This window comes from Lolium perenne, chromosome 7, assembly GCF_019359855.2.
Source record: "Lolium perenne isolate Kyuss_39 chromosome 7, Kyuss_2.0, whole genome shotgun sequence".
Classification (NCBI taxonomy): Eukaryota; Viridiplantae; Streptophyta; class Magnoliopsida; order Poales; family Poaceae; genus Lolium; species Lolium perenne.
In genome coordinates this window covers 137971813-137984315 of record NC_067250.2, presented here as the reverse complement: position 1 = coordinate 137984315, position 12503 = coordinate 137971813, and the positions used below count along the sequence as shown (strand labels likewise).

General features: G+C 43.0%; 1 long non-coding RNA gene across 1 annotated transcript; it reads left to right on the top strand.

Annotated features, from left to right (window-relative positions):
* The first annotated feature begins 5848 nt into the window (after window positions 1–5848).
* On the top strand, window positions 5849–11258 carry LOC127301744 (uncharacterized). Its single transcript, XR_007852433.2, has 5 exons — window positions 5849–5984; window positions 6455–7728; window positions 8790–8863; window positions 10234–10494; window positions 10599–11258. It is a non-coding gene; the product is annotated as an uncharacterized lncRNA (long non-coding RNA).
* The last annotated feature ends 1245 nt before the right edge of the window (window positions 11259–12503 follow it).

Sequence of the window (12503 nt, the reverse complement as noted above, 5' to 3'; positions counted from 1 at the left end):
TTTGATGTCGTATTAGTAGATATTGAATATGGAATGGAGTTCGAAGTTTTGTTCGGAGTCTCGGATGGGATCCAGGACATCACGAGGAGGTCCGGAATGGTCCGGAGAATAAGATTCATATATAGGAAGTCATATTCCAAGTTTGGAAATGATCCGGTGCATTTTGCCAGCCAAACCCTAAAGGGTGGAGTCCCAGGTGGACTCCACCATAGGTGGCCGGCCACCCCACCCAAAGGAAAGGTGGGAGTCCCACCTTGGGTAGGACTCCCTCCTTGAGTAGGTTTCCCACCTATGGGAGGTTTTGTTGTTGGGGTCTTATTCGAAGACTTGGACTACAACTCTTGGGGATTTCCACCTATATAATGAGGAGAAGAGGGAGGGGGCAGACACACTTGGCCGCACCACCTAGGGCTGCCCATGGCCGGCGCCCTAGCCACCCCCTCTCCCCAAACCCTAGCCTCTCCTCCTCCACATAATACTCCAGCAGCGCATAGGCGAAGCCCTGCCGGAGTTCTCCACCACCACCGCCACCACGCCGTCGTGCTTCCGGGATTCCGAGGAGGATCTACTACTTCCGCTGCCCGCTGGAACGGGGAGAAGGACGTCGTCATCAACACCGTACGTGTGACCGAGTACGGAGGTGCTGCCCGATTGTGGCACCGTCAAGATCTTCTACACGCTTTTGAAAGCGACAAGTGATCGTCTACCGCAGCAACGAGAGCCTCCTCTCGTAGGCTTTGGAAATCTTCAAGGGTTAGTCTCGTTCATCCCCTCGTTGCTCCCATCTTCTAGATTGCATCTTGGCTTGGATTGCGTTCTCGCGGTAGGAAATTTTTTTATTTTCTATGCTACGAATCCCTACAATTATAGGAGGTTTATTGAAGGATTTTCCAAGATTTCAGAACCAATGACCAAATTGTTGAGAAAAGGAGTAAAATTCGAGTGGTCAGAGGCTTGTGAAAATAGTTTTCCGGAGTTGAAGCAGAAACTTACCACCACTCCAGTATTGATCACAAAGCGGGAGAACCTTTGATGTTTATTGTGATGCATCAAAATGAGGATTTGGATGTGTATTGATGCAAGATCGAAAAATGATTTCATATGCTTCGAGACATATCTGCGATGACATGACGTCAACTATCCAACACATGATTTGGAGTTGGCATCAGTAGTCTTTGCTCTAAAGAAATGGCGACATTACCTTTATGGAGCCAAATGTGAGTTGTACTCTAATCATACAAGTTTGAAATACCTCTTCACTTAAAAAGGGGTTGAACATGAGGTAACGAAGATGGCTAGAACTCATGACTATGAACTTGAGATCAAGTATAGACCAAGAAAAGCTAAAATTGTAGCGGATGCACTTAGCAGAAAATCTCAAAGTCAGCCAGGGACAAGTGAAGATCTATTTAAGAAAATTCTTGAAGACTTGAGTAAATATAGAATTGAGGTTGTGATCAACAAAGGTGGAGCTAGTGTTGCAACTTTAGTAAGTCAACCTAGTTTGCAAGATGAAATCAAGAAACGTCAATTGGAAGACATGTTTATCGCAGAAGAAACTAGAAGAATTAGAGAAAAGCAACCATCGGAATTTAAACTAGCAGATGATGGTATAAAAAGGAAGCTAAGCCCGAGTATATCAGACTTTTCCAACTGCTAAGTCGAAAAGTAGAGGTATCTTATCAGCTGAAGTTACCAAAATCACTATCCAAGGTACATGATGTATTTCATATTAACTTAGAAGATGTGTGAAGGAGCCAATCAAGATGAGACACACGGACATCGAGTTGCAAGATGATCTATCATATGTTGAGAAACCAATCAAGATATCGCCAAAGATTGAAAGCAATTACGGAATCGAGCTATTAAGTTTTGCAAAGTACAATGGAAGAATCATTCTGTTCGAGAAGCAACATAGGAGAAGGAAGAAGATCTGCGTAGGAATTACCCATCCTTGTGCAGATATGTGAGGAGGCGATCCGAAGATAACTCGAGTTGCACTTGGAGTGTCAAGTATCCGAGACTACGAGGCTTTTAAAATGATAGTAATTCCACTGCCACATTTTCGCCTAACTCGTGATGTTAATCGTGAGGGCATCAACAAATGAAAAGTATATATATTATTTTGAACGGTTTCTAATAAAATATTTTATTTTAAAAAAATAACTAAGGGATACATGAAAAAGACCCTTAATTGGAGTTTTTAAATATAAACATGTGTACTTTATATAAGAGAGGTAAATGGTAAAAATTATCTTCATTTGTTCCATTTGTCTACTTGCCTCTGTTTGTCAAGTTTGTATTTTTAAAGGGGTAGAAAAACCCAAGACATTTGGATAGGATCCAATCCATCGGAGGCAACCAGTAGCAATGGTTGTGTTCACGCTAGCTTACATAGAAGTAACCGAGAGGCACAACCAGGTGAGTCATTCTGATGACATGCAACCAGCAGGAGCTGGCAAGCTCTAGGACCAAGGCTTGCTTTAGATGCCACGCACTAGTCCTTGAAAAAAAATACTACTATCAGGGTTAGCATGAGCCGACTTTGGGAAGGAAGAGACGTAACGAAATAGTGTTGCTGTACCTCAGTATAGTAGCAGACCACACTCTGTCCGTCGACCAGCCCTATCGTGTCACCCGAAGAAGCCAAGAACTGAACCCCAAAGCTGAGCCATGGAAGTGACCTAAGGGAGCCGGGCACCCGGAGGTGAAGGTCGGTTTAGTCCCAGGAGCAGGAGAGGAAGGCCAGGAACAGCGGCAAGCTGTAGCAAAGGACGTGGCCGGACGGCCGCAACCGAGTTCCGAGAGCATCACGAGAGATTAGGCGGCCAAATCACAGCAAGAACCTGATTTAAGCGTTTCCATTACAGGTATACGATGTTTTGGGACACCATGGCTAGTGCTTCTCTTTTTGATGAAAGAAAATTCGTTGCTTGTCTGTACTGTGTTGCTTCATACTCGATTAGTTTCAGGATTCAGACTTTGGTATCCTTGTACAGCAGCATCTTCTTATGTACATGTATGGATCAGGTTCAGAGCTTGTGTTTGACAGCTAGAACATGTTTTTGGTAGAAGTTTAGGTTTTAGCTAGAACCTGTGCTGCTGTGCATTTGAGTGGTGTTTTAGCAAGATCGGATTGCACGTTCATCTGTGAAAATGCACTGAACTTTTATTCTGAAGCTCGAACTAGTGTAGCTTGGTCTGTATGTATACTTGCTTGCTTATTTGAACTGGAGCACGTATTGCTATGCAAATACTAGTGAAACTGAATCTTGTAAATGAGCATCTGGTTTACACATATCTAGAAGTATACAGGGAAGTAGTTATACTTAGCTCAGCTCACTTCTGATGCAAGAAAATTCGTTGCTTGTCTGTACTGTGTTGTTTCATACTCGATTAGTTTTAGGATTCAGATTTTGGTATCCTTACAGCAGCAACTTCTTATGTGCATATACGAATCAGGTTCAGAGCTTTGTGTTTGACAGTTAGAACAAGTTCTTATTAGAAATTCATGAGCAGCTAGTGCATAGCTATTTCAGTGTTGTTTTAGCAAGTTAAGAACGACATGCTCATCTCTGAAAATACAATTGTAGATATCACGAAGTTCGGAACTGCTATCGCTAATATCCTGCTGAGTATGAACATCTTCCATGCATGTTAAGATCTAAAAATTCAATGAACACTTATTTCGAGTATATACAGGTCTGTTTGGTGTAGCCCCGTACATATTTATCATGTCTGCGTGCTTGTTGGTTCAGCTACAGTTGTTTACTACAGCTGCTGTTACCCATGCTCAGTACTTTGCTAGTGCATTTGTGTTTGATTCATGACTGATCGACTGAACCAGTTACTTAAAATTTCTCAAAAATGCAGTAAGCACTGGACTGTAGTTGAATATCTAAAGGTATAATAGCTGCCCCCCATAGGGGGCTTCACAGCGATCAGCGCACGTGAGCCGCCGGATCTCCTCATCGGTGCATATCGTTCGTTCGTTCTCGCAGGGGTATTTTCGGTAGTTCACGTTGGCCGGTATAAAGCGAGCCCCCAGGGCAACCCTAGCCGCCTCACGCCCCGCCCCGTCCCCGCCCCCGCCTCCTCCAATCCCCTCCTGCACCTCCTGGTCGACGGCGCCTGGTCGACGGCGAGCGCGCGCCTGAAGATGGCGGCGGCGAGCGCCGCGCATGGCGACGGCGGACCCTTGCCATTCGTTTCCTCCTCCCCGCTCCCTGCCGCCGCCTCCCCATCTCCCGCTCCACGCCGCGGCCGGACTCCTCTCCGGCGAGCCACCGTCACCCGCGTCCTCCCGGGGATCTACATGGCGCACCTCGCCGGCGCCGTCCTTGGGGAGGAGCGTGGAGACAGGCCTGGCGAGCGCGACGGCTTGGCGGGCGAGCGCGTCGGGGGAGGAGTTGAGGAGGCAGAGGACGTCAGCGAGTCTCGCCCGTCCGATAAACGGCGGCGCCGCGCGCGTGGCCGACGGCGACGCAGGCAGCGGCGGCTGCGCGAGGCCCCTGGCGGAGAGCGGCCCTGGCGAGCAAGGCGGCTGGCTCTGTCCCTCCACCCAACCCATATTTGTTTTGGGCAGAACGTGGGCTTCCATGGTGCCAGTTCGAGCTCCCTTTCTCTTTCTCTCTGGCTGAACATTGAGATTCTCTTACTTTTCTTCCCTATCACATCCAGATGTTTTGGTTATTTGTTGCTGCTAGGGAGGGAGATGGGAAGGGGAAGAACAGGAGGTGAAGAGGAGGTGAAGGAGATGGAAGAGAACACAACGAACACAGATTTGCTCCATCAAAGGAGTAAACTGCGTTCACTCGGGAATAATAAGTTATAGAAAGTTGATACTTTCCATTAATGCAAGTGATCTTCTTTACTCTATATGATGTGCCATTGAAAAGTAATTTTCCACCTCCTCCCTCCCCACCTTTTCTTCTACACCTGGGATTAGATGGGACAACAGGAAGATGGCATGAGGATGCATGCTCGAAGACATTGTCCTTAGGGCAGTGAAGCATGGGTGGTTGGGATGGATGCTGCAGTGCCATCATCCTCTTTCTCCTGCAGCAAGCCCAATCTCCCCGCCACCCGTGAATACATATACTGGTAAGACTAATGTTCCTTTTCAATATTAATACTGCTTTTTTGCTGGCATTCTTCTATCTAATATTCTTATTTTTAAATCTTTATACTCAGATTTACATTGTTGATGATTAGGATCCATGTTTCCGCGACTTTGTAGAAGTACGTCCCTTAGCTAGACCTAATTTTGTTTTGACATCCATATATCATTTGATGCATATTCACTTTATATTATCTTTTATTGCGAGGGCACATGTGATATATTATTTAGTTCTTGTCTACATTTTTGCACACCATTCACGATTTTGTTATAATTATATTACCTTCTCCGAAATTAAGAACAGATGTCCTGCATTGCTAGTCCGTTGGGTATGATTTTCTTGGCCAATTGAGATATTAGCAATTTCTGATGCACCTTTGGCCTCTATTTAATGTGCGCCATCGTCATTCTCTTATTGCGGATGCTATTCTATCCACTGGTTGCTAGCTGAAGACTGGTCGAGTACTTGGTAGGCATAGCATACTACACCGCAGTTTTGTGATCAAGTCATTGGATGTCAATCTCTTTCCTTGACCAATTGAGATAGGTAATAATGAAGAGTTTTGTGCTTTTGCTAGATTTATGTGTCTTCTCGTTTCAGCCTGGTGAGATAGGTAATAATGAAGAGTTGGTGTCTATTTTATCAGGAAATGGACTCCGTGTGTTTATATTGAAGGCAAACCACTTAACTTTTGGTCTCTGAAATTTCTTAGAGGCTGGATAGCATGTTCAATCTGTCAGCTGGACCAGCTGATTGTATCACTAGCCTTTTCTTACATTTTCTTTTTCTTGGGCTGCAGGAAAATATAAATGGCCTCTGTTCAGTTATTTACATGACCAATATGTGATGAACTCTACAAATAGAGTAAGTACAAGTTGATTTCTTATTCTCTTTCATCCATAGGTGTCTTGCAACAACATTATTTGGAATAAATCTAGCCAGCTGTAGTACAAGCCCCCCCCCCCCCCCCCTCCACCAATTTTTTCATTAGGTTTAAGCAACGAATTGCTCCACATTTTATCTTCCAGTCTGAGGTGGTCTAGATAAAGCTACATATTTGTCCCACTCGATATTACTTGATGATCATTTCCCTGGTTACTATCGTTTTATATATGAGATGATCATGTTACCTGAACTAGAATGCTTACTAGCATTCTTGGAAATATCCTCCGCCACAAATGAGGTTGCTATGCTCAACAATGCAATATTAAAAAACTTTGATAGTGTTGAAAATAGCCACACAGATGTCAAGCATGCTAGCTCCAGGACACCTTCAGAACATATGCCAAGATTGAGTCAGTAAATAACTAACATATTGCTTTTATGCAACACAGATGTGTATAAGACACCTTAAGAGGGCAAACCAGATGCTGATTGCGAGTATTGGCATGCCTAAGGCTCCCCATATGAGGTAATATCAATCCACGTGATGTATTAATTCACAAAATAGAGGAGCATCATGCTAATAATGAGCCACACACTAATAATATCCTTGAAAAGAGTTCCCAATTTACAAACTCGTTTGTTGTTGTTTTCTCCAAGGAAGCTGATGCTTTTAGAACTTTTCTTTCAGTTGGGCGGTTTAACTGAAGCTAGAGTAGGCCATCATGCTCAGCTTCTTTTTTGTTGTTGAATTCGCATTTGTGGAAAAGCATATTGAAAGATGATACTAGCACGTTGCTTGATAAAATACAGGTGCTAGAGATTTTTAGACGAGCATCTTTACGAAATTAGACTATTATACCTCCACTTTTCTTGCATATCGGGATGCTATATTACAATGGGTTGTGGGAACTTGAGTGCCGTGAAAGGTTTGCCTTTTGACATAAAAGAACAACCATAAGAGAATCTGGAAGAAATATCTATTTATAAAAGATCTGCTGGCTATACAGTTGGTGATAACATGTTGCAAAAATGATCATAGTATGATGATATTGAAATATAAAAATACTATACTTTAGAGTGTGGCCCAGTGAAACTATTATATGCATTTTATTATTGTAAGCATTCACTACTGAATTTATTTTGGTAGTAGTGAAAGGTCTCATTGAATTTATGGATTTTTCTCATCCTGAGAGTAACTAGAAGAGGAATATTTTTTCAGTTAATCATTGTTTACAAACCAACCGACTAACACTGCATCTATGCATATGTGCTTTTAGTAAATATTCTCTACTGTAGATATTAGAGGCTCTTTTATATCCACAGTTTGAGGTTCTTTAAGGATAAATTCTAATTATCAGGTGTCTGGTATCATTGTATTCGGCAAAACATGATATTGTTTTTCAAAGCATGCAGAACATATGTACTGCAATTAAGTGCATTTATCCGTGAAATTGAGAAAGTCATCTCTGGTGCTTTCTCGGCTCTGTGATTCATGCCAGATATAGATATAATCATATTTAGTTTGACGGTGACTGCATGAAGTGTTAGTTCATCTACATGAAGAGTTACTTTGTTCAGTCCAAATATCCTCTCGCATTTTGTATAGCGATGGCAAGACTATTATCGTCTCATTTGTGCCAAGAGTGTCTTTCTCGAGGAATCACCACTTCGAATTGGGTCTGAACGTGTGCTTCAGTCGGCATCTCCGGTTGAGTCTGAAGAGGTGATTTTTTTGTACATTAAACAACCGCGCTGACATGATACAATTTCAGTGCAATACAGTGTTCATGGTAAATGATATTAAGTCCAGCAAGGGCCATGAAACAAGATGATAAGACAAATATAGAAGCTTTTTAGACCAGATTCGGAAACACATGTAGGAAATCCTAATTTTCCTCGCAAATACTATGTCCTAAATAGCTAGGCATGAAACCATATAGATAATTGTCAGAACATATGCAGCCATGTTTTTGTTTGTTATATATTGGTGGGTTAAACAACCTAATCTCATTTCCTGTTGCCTATGCAGTCCTAGCCTAATCTAAAACATGCTACTATGTATTTATGTTATCCCTCTCCTCTGGCTCAAATTTAAAACTTATTTTCTTTCGTCATAACTATTTAGGATTGAGATATAAACCTGGCAGTATTCTGCCTATAGTTAGTGTATTGCGTAAGGTAAGGGTGCTGATTTGTTTCTTATGGATTACTTCTCTTCAATATATGTCTTGGCTTCACATGACATGCAACACGCCTTATGACGAAAAACGCATGGTCGACTGTTGGCACACAGCCAAGCAGAACACTCCCAAGGCGATGCAAAAAGGGCTAGCAACCGCGACGATGTTGGTGCCCTGGATGATTTGAAAACATCGCAGTCTTCGAAGGAGCGTCACCCTCCATTCGGGACCTGTGTGCCAGGATCAAAGAAAAGGCAAGGTCATGGGCCACAGCAGGAGCAAAGGGGCTCAGAGATGTCTTGCCGATAACCTGGGATGTCACTAATTTCAGATTTCGTAATAACGCTGTGTAAACCTCTTAGGGGACGTGTAACAATTTACATCTATTCAGTGAAATGAAACGCAAAGATTTCTTTGTGTTCTCTCGAAAAAAATATTATGTAGTTGTTGGATCCAAATCATCCAACTTCCCCATCCACCATGGCTCCAACACATAAGAGGTTGCTTCCATTTTTAGTGCTGAAATAGTCTTTGTTGTGGTAGCTCGGTCTGGTACATCTTCTATATCGTTTGCTAATTTAGATTATGTGTGGATTGTCTGCAGGCGCAGGCCATTGGTGCAAAGGGCTTAGATGGAGCCACCATACAAGAAGAGAAACTAAATCAGCAACAAGTGAGGTATCTGAAATGCATTGCGTGTGTTCTTCTATAGTCTTGCAGGCTATGTTCATTACCATGTGTGTGTTTTCACCTCGGGTTAGTCCTTGACTAATCACTGCTTTGCTTTTCACCAGTGTTGTCTTTTGGTGACATATTTCGTGGGTAGCTGTGTTTGTTTCCTACCATCTTTGTTCCCTAGGATCCGACGATCATGGACCTCTCTTTTGTAGTTGCCATGTAAATATGCGCTAAGTACCTGGTGCAACCATTCTGCCTTGTGTGGATATTACTTCTACTGCTCTATAATGTCGCGTGTGAGGTGTATATACTTTGGTTTTAGTCTCGTGTGTTTTATTCTAAGATCATCATATCGACTTCATTTTCTAAAATCAAAGAAATGTATTATCGTATTCCACCTAAATTTTAGCAGTGTTAGACTGGTCATAGTGGGGAGTAACTTAGACTAGTAACATATGCCATGTTACTATGCCATGTTACTAGTCTAGATTACTACCTTCATAGTGGGTAGTAACTTATATGTGGTGTCATGCATTATGTTATTTATTATGTTATAGACTCATTTTGCCTTGGGGTATGTGATGTTATGGTAACATAGCTAGTTACCACCTCACTCTTTTTCTTCATTTATTGGCATGCCATGTCACCAAAGTGCCTTGAGATGTGTGATGTTACTAGCTATGTTACTCTCACTATGAGCAGTCTTATACAAAGTGTGCACCGACACGAATTTTACGGGGTCGTGCGCCAAGGCGCACATCTAAATCTAGTTTCATGTAGTGTCTCCTTAGTCCTTATACTGCAAATACCCTGTTGGCTTGCATAGCTAAATTGAAGCTATTCTGCTGTCCACCCTTTTAAACTGAACCATATTGTTAATTCTGAGAACTAGCAACTTTTTACACTCGATTGCTAGTATTTGTTTCCGTTGAAAGTGTACTGATTGGTCAAGTTCGCATGCAATCTCTGCCATGTCTGCATACATTGCTTGCTTGTCTGTTTGAGTGATTAAAATGTGCAAATGGAAAGAACCAAACTGAACCGTATTAACTCGGAGATCTGGCACTTGTTGTACTGATCTATTGAAACTCTGAATAGCAGTGTTTTTGTCCATGAACTGTGATTGCTCTAAGTTCGGAAATACCAGAAAATAGCTTTTTGCCAGTAGCATGTAAATGCTTAATCTCCTGAACTATTTCCAAACGAGTTGTTCTTTGTTGCTTGGATCTGTGTATTCATATTCACTTGGAAATGAAATCTGAATGCATAAAACCTCAATCATGAGCATATCTTAAGCATCATTTGCATTTCATAATTTGAATGCATTTTTTTTTGGATAAGTCCTTACCAGCCTCTATTTTGTTTTTTAGAAGCGGGAGTTGAGAAAGCCAACCCATTGAATCCACTACCTGTCCATTACCAGGCAAGTCCAGTTCCTTTGTTCATGTCTACTGTTTGATCAAGTTTCTCTCTCGACTATAATTTGCGTGAAAAGCAAAATTATTTTCTGAAGTGAATGAATCTAGATAGAGGTGGCCAATCCTTGGGTATGATTTTGGTTGGTGGTGGAACTCTGGAAAGGTGCCGAAGGCACATCGAAAGACAAGTTCCACTACAATGGGTTTCATCAGGTTAATAACAATTGATCATCCTATGCTCAAGTTTCATAGAGACCGAGTTGACCACATACCCTGCCTGGGAGAGGCCTAGCTGAAGTACCCTTGTCCTATGATAGGTATAGCTGGACCTGGAGTATCAGCATTGAGACCGGTGAAGTCACAAATCACCGAGACCTCATGAACTTCAGGAGGTGGAAGGACTTCTACACAGGGGCGGAGCCAGGAAATAATTTTAGAGGGGGCAAAGATGTGCTAATTGGAGCAATATTCCTTTTTAAGTGGGGGCAAATCACTATTTGGCACGGCATATTACAAAGAAATTGAAAATTGAGTGGGGGAAGCTGCCCCCCTTGGCTTACACGCTGGATCCGCCCCTGCTTCTACAGCGTACAACTCTGCTTCAGGTACATTTACCGCTGAAGGAGGTGTTGAATACTATGACCAATATAGTATGGTACCACCAGATGGATGGGTCACTGATGGGTCACGGTAAAAGATTTGATAACTCTGCTTCAGGTACATTTACCGCTGAAGGAGGTGTTGAATACTATGACTAATATAGTATGGTACCACCAGATGGATGGGTCACGGTAAAAGATTTGACTGCACAATCAATTTTGACTTCACATTTTGTTAGCCAATCCATGCCCAAGATGACATCAATGTCAGTTGACTTCAAGGCAATCAGAGAAGTAGGGAACTTTAGATAAGCTGTATCAATTATAAGCCCATGTGCAATTCTATTGGTCTGCCAACGAGAACACGGGGTTTTAACCAGTAAGGGCGAGGACATGGCTTCGAAAGGTATGTCGTGCTCTTGTGCAAACTTCAATGATATGAATGAATGCGATGCCAGTGTCAAGTAGAACTATAGCTAGAATGGAACTGACACGAAGCGTACCTAGAATAACGCCTGAATCCTCGCCTGAATCCTGCTCTGCTTCGTCAGATCCTGCTCTGCTTCATCAACAGAGACGTTGTTTAGATGACCATGCCCAATAACAGGAGATTTTCCACCCTTCTTTTGCATAGGAACTCCACGTCCCACAGCTTTACCTTGTGTGATTGGAATGCCATAATTCGGGCACTCTCTGGAGAAATGGCTAGACCACAAGTGTAGCAACTCAGCACCGGATGAGAACCTGTCGGGTTTGTCAGTCCACCGAAGTACTTCTGCACTACCGGCGCCTGAGGTGGACGAGGGGCATTCCCTCCTGGCCTTGCCTGGTAAGGATTACGTGGAACAACATTATAAGGAATCCAGACAAGGCGACGCTGAGTGCCTGAACCAGAAGGTTGCGCAGCATCACGAGGACGCTTGCGAGTCTCTTCATATTCCACTTTTCCCCTTTCAGCCTTCATGGCTTTATTCACCAGGTCTTGAAGAGTTCGGAAATCAATGAGATGAAGATCCTGGCGAATCTCAGGGTCTAGTCCCTTGCGGAACAAGGTTTGTTTCTTGACATACGCAGATGTCTCTTGGAGCATAGCAAGAAAGGAAATTTGCCCTGATAGTCACAAACAGAACCATTTCCCTTCTTTAGCTTTAGGAATTCTTCCCTTTTGAGGTCCATTAAACCTTTTGGAATATGATACTCTCGGAAAGCGGTTTTAAACTCCTGCCATGTCACAGCATGTTTAACATGTTGCATCACCAGAAAATTCTCCCACCAAGAACCAACAACACCTTCAAGGTGATATACAGCAAAGTCACCCAGTCAGCTTGGGCAACATGAGATGCTTCCACTTTACGCTCGATAGTACGGAGCCAATAATTAGCATCAAGTGGCTCAGGAGAATGATGGAACACTTGAGGAGTGAGGCGAATGAAATCCGTGATAGTGACTCGGTTATTTTGGCGTTGAGCCGTATTGCATTCAATCCTTTCCAGGAGTCTCATGTTATCAGCGCGGTTTGCCTCATACATGGCCATGATCTAAACCATGGAGGGCGGCGGTGGAAGGTCAACATTCTTTTGTTCCGGACCATTGCCACGAGCATGACCACTGCCACGACCATGA